Raw genomic sequence first — 11684 nt, 5'->3', positions numbered from 1 at the left:
TACAATATTACACGGTTGATTGTTTCTCTTTATCACAGGATATCTAGAAACAAAGAAACAACTCACTGTGAATCATAATTCTACCTTAAAAAGGTGTAATCTGCAGGTCAAACTATAACAAGAGTTGGCCACCCCAACACTTTGGTACAGCCGAGGAACTGGGTTGACAAACGCAACCACTCTCAAATCAAATTCATTGACAAAGCTATGGATGCAAGGAATAACCATCCATGATATCAACATAGTTTTAAACATGTTTTGAGGCTATACAATTGTTTTTGTTGTTGTTGTTGTACAATTACATCGTTGACAAACTTATATTTGTACACTGAACAAACGTGTATATATGTTGGGTTCTGATGGGGTACACAAGTTGAACTAAGCTCATGATTCATTTCTTGATACATGATACCTTTCTTCAAGAATCAAGGGTACATTTTATGAATTGAATAGTCCAAAAATGTATGTACCAATCGCTGTATATTATTAAAGAAAAGCAATTGCATATTCAATTAAAAATGTAAGTGAACTTGTATGTAATTGGTGTGCACACACACACACACACACACACACACACACACACACACACACACACGAGGATAAAGTGATGAACCTATAAATCAACACCTTGAGTATACACAATTTCACTCTATTGGGCACCTATTAGTTGCTTAAACTGCAGTAATTATCTCTTATGTTAGTCCCTTTACCAGGTTTATGGCCCTTCTCAATAGGCAATGCAGAGAAATAACATGTTTACTGTTTGTCCTCTGGGAGTTGTAAACCTTGTGCGCTAAACTAGATACACTTGACTAACAGTAGGGCTTCTACCTTAAAGTTGTCTTAATACTAAATGGGAAATAATAGCTAAGGGGGCTATAGATAATACCTTGCTTATGTGCTGTGTAATTGTGAGAGGTCTACAATTAAAGGGTTGTTTAATATACAAATAAAATCAGCCGAAATATGTTATGGGGGGATAAAAATTATACATGATCATTAGATTTGTATGGACAATTAATCATTAAAATGTTTGTGCTTGCACAACTTATCTTTCATGGACTATAGCATAAGCCTGTTTTGAAAGTATGCTATACAATTGCATACATAACATCTGGATTAAATCCAGCTATATGACATTTAACTAGAATGAATGAATGAATGAATGAATGAATGTATTTTTGTAGGCTTAACACTTCAATCTGAAACCTATCAGTGTTACATACAGAGCAATGCTCAAATGTCTGAACAGAAGAAACAACTTGAATGGCAGGTAAACATGTTTTGCTATTTGATGAGACATGACTCAAGCATCACAGGCATCAGGCTGAGGAAAGGAGAGGGGGGGGGGGACATGTCATTCATTTTGTGTTGCAAGTCGATCCATTTTAAAACCTAATGTAAAGGCTTGAACTACCTTAACCAATCCTCAAGAAAAGCAAATGTACTGTATAGTGTGACAGCTTTCACCGTGGATGAAAACAAGCATGTAAAACAGAACGTATTGTTTGTCAAAATGAACATCTAGCTTTAACTTCTCAGGATGTCATATTAGGAGCACTCCCTCTCATTAAAACTTATTAGGTGTTTGCAAACTACTCTTCAGTATTCTGCAAAACGGAACAATAAATCATTACAAGGGTCCCAATCCAGTCACTAAATAATTGTAAATAATTGCCCTCGAAGATGGAAAGCTGTTGATCAGCTATGAACTCTGAAAACATATGTACAAGACAAGTCTTTTGTTTAGCCACGGTGAAATAAAACTATTGCCTGACTGAAATGCAGGTGAGAGACTCTAATGTGAACGCTAGCTGTCCATAGCCCACGCCATTCTAATGAGCCTTTTGGTTACTGCTGGGGGCTTCCTTGCCTGTTTCACTTTAGAGAGGAATGCTTTCTCTTTGAAAAAGGCATCCACTTTAATGAGGCTTAGAAGCACGTGATTGGAGGTTAGCCTGAGTCAAGTTCAAGAGCTCCCCTGTACTGGGATATATTGCCTATCAATTACCTCCATACAAGTCCCTAAATGGCTTTCAATGGCACCTTTCAATGTCACTTGCTATTTGGGGGACTCCATTTTAGCAACAAAATCTCAGTAAACCCAGAACTGAAGTCTTGTGTAATTGGGTCAGATGCTTGACTATGTTCTAGGTCAATACATGTTAAGAGATTCTAGAATGAGGACCTCCACCCTCTCGATTTGTAAGTTACGAGCTAGGAACATGGTTACGGGACAAATGTCCCCTCCCCTTCTAAAATTCGAAAGATACTAACACCTGCGAAATCGGGATTTGTCCAGATGACCAGTGACACAAACAAGCGAAGAAAAACCTAGGTACCAGAACTATTGCTGCTCGTGATCAGTCGGTGACCATTTAAAATGTCAAATTCAATGGGCTAGGGACGTCCCAAGGATCCCGGAGAGCAAGGACCATAGTATAAAGACAGATCTATGGAGGCTATGGTTAAATGTGGTGTCTGTTGTGTTTGCACATGGGAAGCGTTTGTCCATTCACTCTGCCAAAACAGTACACAGTTACAGTCCCTCACCCTTCTAGATAAAGGCCTACAGTCTAATCAGGTCTTGCGTCTGGAAGTCGCCTAGACTAGCTCGCAAGCTAGCCAACTTCTTTCGCGTATTAGCTTCAGCTGGCTGGACATGACAAAGTTGGTTTGACTTTGGATAGCCTATCGCATGCAGCTGCGCTCCGAATGTATGATTACTTGGGTTCTGCCAGCTGTGGGCAGGATTGAAATAAACCCAACCCAAGAAAAACTGTTTACGTACCCTTCATTCCATAACATACCCTTTTTTTCCCTAATTATCTCACAAATCTCTGCTTTGGACGAGACTGAGTTTATGACCAAAATTATCATCTTATTTACACCTTTTTGTACATTTTGACACTAGAATAAAGGTTTGACTCATATTGATGCCACAGGCTGTATTCAACCAGAGGAGTTTTTTTTTTTTTTTTTTTTTCAATTGTTGCTCTTTAAGAGACAAATGTCATGGTGGTTTTCACAGACGCCAAGTCAATCGTTTTTGGAAGACCCAATTAACTGGGAATGACTAATTTGACAACAGATTCCCTGTAAAACAGGAGCAAAGGAGAGAGATCCTTGTTAAGATCAGACATATTGCTGCCTCCGGCATGTGTTCTGTGTTCTGTTCACATGCAATACTGTGTTTAGGTACGGTGCAGCTATATGATGAGGGAATTTTATTAGGATATGGCCCACATGCGGATCACAATCTATTACATTTTCATCAGTCGTGTGTCTCATCAAAGCGGTTGTAAAAACATTAATCCACTGAGAGAGAAATGACTCTTGTTCTTTCCAAGCTAGTTTATGGTGTTTGACTTTACTCGAATGGAGGATAGGACATATGGAGTCCTTTTAAAGTAGCATGGAAAATCATCCCGCCACAGTCTTAACATGGTTTTGGTGGTTTCAACAACAAACAAATAAGCATTCAGGGTAATTTGATTGAATGTACAACATATTGCAGTTTAAAAATGTGCTGTTTATACATGACAAACATTAGACTACCTGATCACTGATGTTGGTGCATGGGATATGTGCAAGATCCGTACCCGCAGTGAAAGCCCAGCTATATGCCATTAAAAAGGGACAATCTACTCAAATCACAACAACATGTAATATTTTTCCTCCTACCTTGTTATTACTAGAGCCAGATGGAGGACTAATCTTTGTACAGTGCATTCGGAAAGTATTCAGACCACTTGACTTTTTCCACATTTTGTTACATTACAGCCTTATTCTAAAATGGATTAAATCAATTGTCCTCGTCAATTTACACACAATACCCCAAAATGACTAACTGTTTTTAGAAAAGGTGGCTTATTTATGTAAAAAAAACAGTATTCAGACTCTTTGCTATAAGACTATAAATTGAGCACAGGTGCATCCTGTTTCCATTGATCATCCTTGAGATGTTTCTACAACATGATGATTGGAGTTCACATGTGGTAAATTCAATTGATTGGACATGATTTGGAAAGGCACCAACCTGTCTATATAAGGTCCCAGAGTTGACAGTGCATGTCAGAGCAAAAACCAAGCCATGAGGTCGAAGGAATTGTCCGTAGAGCTCTGAGACAGGATTGTGTCGAGGCAAAGATCTAGGGAAGGGTATCAAAAAATGTCTGCAGCATTGAAGATCCCAAACACAGTGGCCGCCATCATTCTTTGGAACCGCCCGGGAAGAGCCTTGGTCAGGGAGGTGACAAAGAACCCGATGGTCACTCTGGCAGAGCTCCAGAGTTCCTCTGTGGAGATGGGAGAACCTTCCAGAAGGACAACCATCTCTGCAGCACTCCACCAATCAGGCCTTTATGGTAGTGGCCAGACGGAAGCCACTCCTCAGTAAAAGGCACATGGCAGCCTGCTTGGAGTTTGTCAAAAGGCACCTAAAGGACTCTCAGACAATGAGAAACAAGATTCTCTGGTCTGATGAAAACAAGATTGAACTCTTGGCCTGAATGCCAAGCGTCACGTCTGGAGGAAACCTGGCACCATCCCTACGGTGAAGCATGGTGGTGGCAGCATCATGCTGTGGGGATGTTTTTCAGAGACTGGGAGACATGTCAGGATCGAGGCAAAGGTGAACGGAGCAAAGTACAGAGAGATCCTTGATGAAAACCTGCTCCAGAGTGCTCAGGACCTCAGACTAGGGAGAAGGGTCACCTTCCAACAGGACAACGACCCTAACCACACAGCCAAGACAACGCAGGAGTGGCTTCAGGACAAGTCTCTGAATGTCCTTGAGTGGACCAGCCAGGGCCCGGACTTAAACCCGATCGAACATCTGGAGAGACCTGAAAATAGCTGTGCAGGGACGCTCCCCATCCAACCTGACAGAGCTTGAGAGGTTCTGCAGAGGAGAATGGGAGAAACTCCCCAAATACCTGTGTGCCAGCTTGTAGCATCATACCCAAGAAGACTGGAGGCTGTAATCGCTGCCAAAGGTGCTTCAAAGTACTGAGTAAAGGGTCTGAATACTTGTGTAAATGTAATATACAGTTGAAGTCGGAAGTTTACATACACTTAGGGTGGAGTCAATTAAAACATGTTTTTCAACCACTCCACAACTTTCTTGTTAACAAGTTTTGAACAGTTGGTTAGGACATCTACTTTGTGCATGACACAAGTCATTTTTCCAACAATTGTTTACAGACAGATTATGTCACTTATAATTCACTGTATCACAATTCCAGTGGTTCAGAAGTTTACATACACTAAGTTGGCTGTGCCTTTAAACAGCTTGAAACATTCCCAAAAATTATGTCATGGCTTCAGAAGTTTCTGATAGGCTTATTGACATCATTTGAGTCAATTGGAGGTGTACCTGTGGATGTATTTTATGGCCTACCTTCTAACTCAGTGCCTCTTTGCTTGACATCATGGGAAAATCTAAAGAAATCAGCCAAGACCTCAGAAAAAATGTATAGACCTCCACAAGTCTAGTTCATCCTCAGGAGCAATTTCCAAACGTCTGAAGGTACCACGTTCATCTGTACAAACAATAGTACCCAAGTATAAACACCATGAATCCACGCAGCCGTCATACCGCTCAGGAAGGAGACGCGTTCTGTCTCCTAGAGATGAACATACTTTGGTGCGAAAAGTGCAAATCAATCCCAGAACAACAGCAAAGGACTTTTTATTTTACCTTTATTTAACCAGGTAGGCAAGTTGAGAACAAGTTCTCATTTACAATTGCGACCTGGCCAAGATAAAGCAAAGCAGTTTGACACATACAGCGACACAGAGTTACACATGGAGTAAAACAAACATACAGTCAATAATACAGTATAAACAAGTCTATATACAATGTGAGCAAATGAGGTGAGAAGGGAGGTGAAGACAAAAAAAAAGTCAGTGGTGGCGAAGTAAATACAATATAGCAAGTAAAACACTGGAATAGTAGATATGCAGTGGAAGAATGTGCAAAGTAGAGATAAAAACAGGGTGCAAAGGAGCAAAATAAATAAAATTAAAATAAATACAGTAGGGAAAGAGGTAGTTGTTTGGGCTAAATTATAGGTGGGCTATGTACAGGTGCAGTAATCTGTGAGCTGCTCTGACAGTTGGTGCTTAAAGCTAGTGAGGGAGATAAGTGTTTCCAGTTTGAGATTTTTGTAGTTTGTTCCAGTCATTGGCAGCAGAGAACTGGAAGGAGAGGCGGCCAAAGAAATAATTAGTTTTGGGGGTGACCAGAGAGATATACCTGCTGGAGCGCGTGCTACAGGTGGGTGATGCTATGGTGACCAGCGAGCTGAGATAAGGGGGGACTTTACCTAGCAGGGTCTTGTAGATGACATGGAGCCAGTGGGTTTGGCGACGAGTATGAAGCGAGGGTCAGCCAACGAGAGCGTACAGGTTGCGATGGTAGGTAGTATATGGGGCTTTGGTGACAAAACGGATGGCACTGTGATAGACTGCATCCAGTTTGTTGAGTAGGGTATTGGAGGCTATTTTGTAAATGACATCGCCGAAGTCGAGGATTGGTATGATGGTCAGATTTACAAGGGTATGTTTGGCAGCATGAGTGAAGGATGCTTTGTTGTGAAATAGGAAGCCAATTCTAGATTTAACTTTGGATTGGAGATGTTTGATATGGGTCTGGAAGGAGAGTTTACAGTCTAACCAGACACCTAGGTATTTGTAGTTGTCCACGTATTCTAAATCAGAGCCGTCCAGAGTAGTGATGTTGAACAGGCGGGCAGGTGCAGGCAGCTATCGGTTGAAGAGCATGCATTTAGTTTTACTTGTATTTAAGAGCAATTGGAGGCCACGGAAGGAGAGTTGTATGGCATTGAAGCTTGCCTGGAGGTTTGTTAACACAGTGTCCAAAGAAGGGCCGGAAGTAAACAGAATGGTGTCATCTGCATAGAGGTGGATCAGAGACTCACCAGCAGCAAGAGCGACATCATTGATGTATACAGAGAAGAGAGTCGGTCTAAGAATTGAACCCTGTGGCACCCTCATAGAGACTGCCAGAGGTGCGGAAAGCAGACCCTCCGATTTGACACACTGAACTCTATCAGAGAAGTAGTTGGGGAACCAGGCGAAGCAATCATTTGAGAAACCAAGGCTGTTGAGTCTGCCGATGAGGATGTGGTGATTGACAGAGTCGAAAGCCTTGGCCAGATCAATGAATACGGCTGCACAGTAATGTTTCTTATGGATGGCGGTTAAGATATCGTTTAGGACCTTGAGCGTGGATGAGGTGCACCAGCTCTGAAACCAGATTGCATAGCAGAGAAGGTATGGTGAGAATCGAAATGGTCGGTAATCTGTTTGTTTACTTGGCTTTCGAAGACCTTAGAAAGGCAGGGTAGGATAGATATAGGTCTGTAGCAGTTTGGGTCAAGAATGTCCCCCCCTTTGAAGAGGGGGATGATGACCGCAGCTGCTTTCCAATCTATGGGAATCTCAGATGACACGAAAGAGAGGTTGAACAGGCTATCAGTGGTGACAGTGTTTCCTATCTTCAGTGCAGTGGGCAGCTGGGAGGAGGTGTTCTTATTCTCCATGTACTTTACAGTGTCCCAGAACTTTTTTTTTTGTTAGTGTTGCAGGAAGCAAATTTCTGCTCGAAAAAGCTAGCCTTGGCTTTTCTAACTGCCTGTGTATAATGGTTTCTAGCTTCCCTGAAAAGCTGCATATCACGGGGGCTGTTCGATGTTAATGCAAAACGCCATAGGATGTTTTTGTGCTGGTTAAGGGCAGTCAGGTCTGGGGAGAACCAAGGGCTATATATGTTCCTGGTTCTAAATTTCTCGAATGGGGCATGCTTATTTAAGATGGTTAGGAAGGCATTTAAAAAAAATAACCAGGCATCCTCTACTGACGGGATGAGATCAATATCCTTCCATGATACCCCGGCCAGGTCGATTAGAAAGGTCTGCTCGCTGAAGTGTGAAGATCAAAACATCAAATCAGGAAGTTAAAGCTTGTTCGCAAATGGGTCTTCCAAATGGACAATGACCAACTTCCAAAGTTGTGGCAAAATGGCTTAAGGACAACAAAGTCAAGGTATTGGAGTGGCCATCACAAAGCCTGATCTCAATCCTATAGAACATTTGTGGGCAGAACTGAAAAAGCTTATACGAGCAAGGAGTCCTTACACCAGCTCTGTCCGGTGAATTTTGACCCATTCCTCCTCTTATTGTGGGAAGCTTGTGGAACGCTACCCGAAACGTTTGACCCAAGTTAAGCAATTAAGGCAATGCTACCAAATACTAATTGAGTGCATGTAAACTTCTGACTCACTGGGAATGTGATGAAAGAAATAAAAGCTGAAAGAAATCACTCTACTATTATTCTGACATTTCACATTCTTAAAATAAAGTGGTGAACCTAACTGACCTAAGACAGGGAATTTTTTACTAGCATAGGATTAAATGTCAAGAATCGGGAAACTGAGTTTAAATCTAAGGTGTATGTAAACTTCCGACTTCAACTATTTTTTTTTTTTTTTTTTCAATACATTTACAAACATTTCTACAAACCTGTTTTTTGCTTTGGTCATTATGTGATGTATTGTGATGTCATTATGGTGTATTGTGTGTAGATTTATGAGAAAAAAACAAAAACAATGTCATCCATTTTAGAATAAGGCTGTAACTTAACAAAACCTGGAAAAAGTAAAGGGGTCTGAATACTTAACTGTATCTGTGCCATTATAGTGTCTGTGATCTCAATTTAAATGTAGCACATTTTCTTCATGATTTTGGCTGATCCCTCCTGATGACCCGGTTGGACATGACTCCAACATGGTCACCAGGGAGGGATCAGCCAATGAAGTTGAAAGTTCCACCCAGTTAACTATATTAGAATGGTGGAATCCCTCAGCGGCGCTGCCCCTGCTAATACAGCCTTTTGGCTACTAGAGGCTATCATTCTATGTTCAGCTTCTTCTTAGACACTGCCACTATCATTAGCATTTCCCAACCAAACACCAAAGTAACTTCAAAAGTTATCGACGCAGAGACAATACCTTGGGATGAATTGGGCATGAAATTGAAAAATGCTAATATCAGGTATTAACTTGTTTGTTTTTTGGAAAATGGCAGTAAAGTTGGTATATGTATATAGCACAAACAGTGGCCAGGTAGGCTAACTCTATATTCTGTCCATATGACATTTTGTTATTTGTTTGGACTATCCAGATTTGTAAATTCAGCTTTGGTGGTTTTCTGAATATGGCAATGATCTCATGTACCTCTGTGCTCCTCTGAGCCATGCCAATGATCTCATGTACCTCTGTGCTCCTCTGAGCCATGCCAATGATCTCATGTACCTCTGTGCTCGTCTGAGCCATGCCAATGATCTCATGTACCTCTGTGCTGCTCTGAGCCATGCCAATGATCTCATGTACCTCTGTGCTCCTCTGAGCCATGCCAATGATCTCATGTACCTCTGTGCTCCTCTGAGCCATGCCAATGATCTCATGTACCTCTATGCTCCTCTGAGCCATGCCAATGATCTCATGTACCTCTGTGCTCCTCTGAGCCATGCCAATGATCTCATGTACCTCTGTGCTCCTCTGAGCCATGCCAATGATCTCATGTACCTCTGTGCTCCTCTGAGCCATGCCAATGATCTCATGTACCTCTGTGCTCCTCTGAGCCATGCCAATGATCTCATGTACCTCTGTGCTCCTCTGAGCCATGCCAATGATCTCATGTACCTCTGTGCTCCTCTGAGCCATGCCAATGATCTCATGTACCTCTGTGCTCCTCTGAGCCATGCCAATGATCTCATGTACCTCTGTGCTCCTCTGAGCCATGCCAATGATCTCATGTACCTCTGTGCTCCTCTGAGCCATGCCAATAATCTCATGTACCTCTGTGCTCCTCTGAGCCATGCCAATAATCTCATGTACCTCTGTGCTCCTCTGAGCCATGCCAATGATCTCATGTACCTCTGTACTTGCATTGAATGCTGTCATTTGTCACTATCCTCTGGTAATCATCAAATCGTCGTACCTTTCATGTAGAGACAAAGCGAACACTTAAAACGTCTGTATGCCTCTAGGCAAGACTTTTCACAACAAGCAACATTAAACCTATATATAAAACTCAGATGAAACACTGTACTAGACTATGTAAATATAGTATTGTAAAAATGGTAAAATAAACATTAAGAAAGGTATGATCAAACACATAACATTATGGCCTTAAGATATATATATATATATATATATATATATATCTATCAGAAAGTTACATCGCACTATAACAGAGAAACTATTGAATATGTCCATATATTATGCAATCTAGCGTGCAATTACACATTCATTTTACAACTACGTTTAAAAAAATGTTTAACTATGAAAGTCAGTTAAGAACAAATTCTTAACTACAATGACGGCCTACATCGGCCAAATCCAGACCTGGACGACGCAGGGCCAATTGTGCGCCCCACTTGGGACTCCCCAATCACGGCCGGTTGTGATACAGCCTGGAATCGAACCCGGGTCTGTAGTGACGCGTCTAGCACTGAGATGTAGTGCCTTAGACCACTGCGCCACTCAGAAGCCCTGGTATCTGTCCATAACATCAGCCTCTGACTAGAACTTTACCTTAGCTTTTCACTGATGTATGCATGAGCTTAGTTCTTATATCAGCCCTTTTTGGATGTTGTTTTGTGATGAGACACCCCATGGCTCGCTTTAAACAGACTGCTCTTTATGAAAACTAAGGGGATTTGCTGTGTTCTGGAACGAATAGAAAAACGCAAGCTTCAAAAGAGTCCACCAACCATAAAAGATACAAGCTAATGGCACTCTGCTGTCTTTGGAGCTCATTGTAAACTTGTGACAGCAATTCACCCACTTTCTTTCCATGACGACGGTATGACAGTGGTAACGAGGAATCACAATTACTTACAGGCCTGATTGTACGATTTGAGAAAGGGTTAGTTAGATGACTAATTTTACTCAATAATTAGTTCACTCGTAAACTTATTTTTCTTGTAGGCTAGCGAGTAAACCTCATTACAATGTGTTTTTGATAAGATTAACTTTAAAAAGCTAGTCTTTCCATCCCTGCCAATTGTGAAGATGTACTCTTAACCTTGCTACTGTGCTAAGATGTGTGGTGAACATATTGGCAAAGTGACTGACATGCATCATCCAGGTGTGTGTGACATGTTGCACAAAACCTGGATGATGTTCAGCCAGGTCCATAATTATCGACACTCTTGAATAATGAGCAAAAATAAATAAATACTGCTATATTGTATGCTCCCCAAAAAAAAAAGTATTTGTTTTTACGAATACAATCGCTCAGAGAGAGATTTTGTTAAAGAAGTAATAAACCAAATCTTTTAAAAAAGGGTCAAAATGATTGGTACCCGTTTAATACAGCATCCATCCAGATCCTTCGCCTGCACCTAGGAACTACCTTCTTCAATTCAAACACAGGTTTTCAAGTCCAGAGACTGAGATGGCCATCGCATTAGTTTTAGAGTAATTACTGACAATAGAACATCCTGACAATCCATCTCTTCTGTCTTACTCATCCCGACCACAGAGAGAGAGAGAGAGACACAGAAACAGAGAGAGAGGCACTATTTGAGTCACTCACTCAAAAGGTGACAGACCCCTCGCATCTTGCCATGGAAATGAAATGTCAGCATAGAAG

The sequence above is a fragment of the Oncorhynchus kisutch genome, linkage group LG23 (assembly GCF_002021735.2).
Source record: "Oncorhynchus kisutch isolate 150728-3 linkage group LG23, Okis_V2, whole genome shotgun sequence".
In the NCBI taxonomy this organism is placed as follows: Eukaryota; Metazoa; Chordata; class Actinopteri; order Salmoniformes; family Salmonidae; genus Oncorhynchus; species Oncorhynchus kisutch.
Note: the sequence above shows the minus strand (reverse complement) of the source record.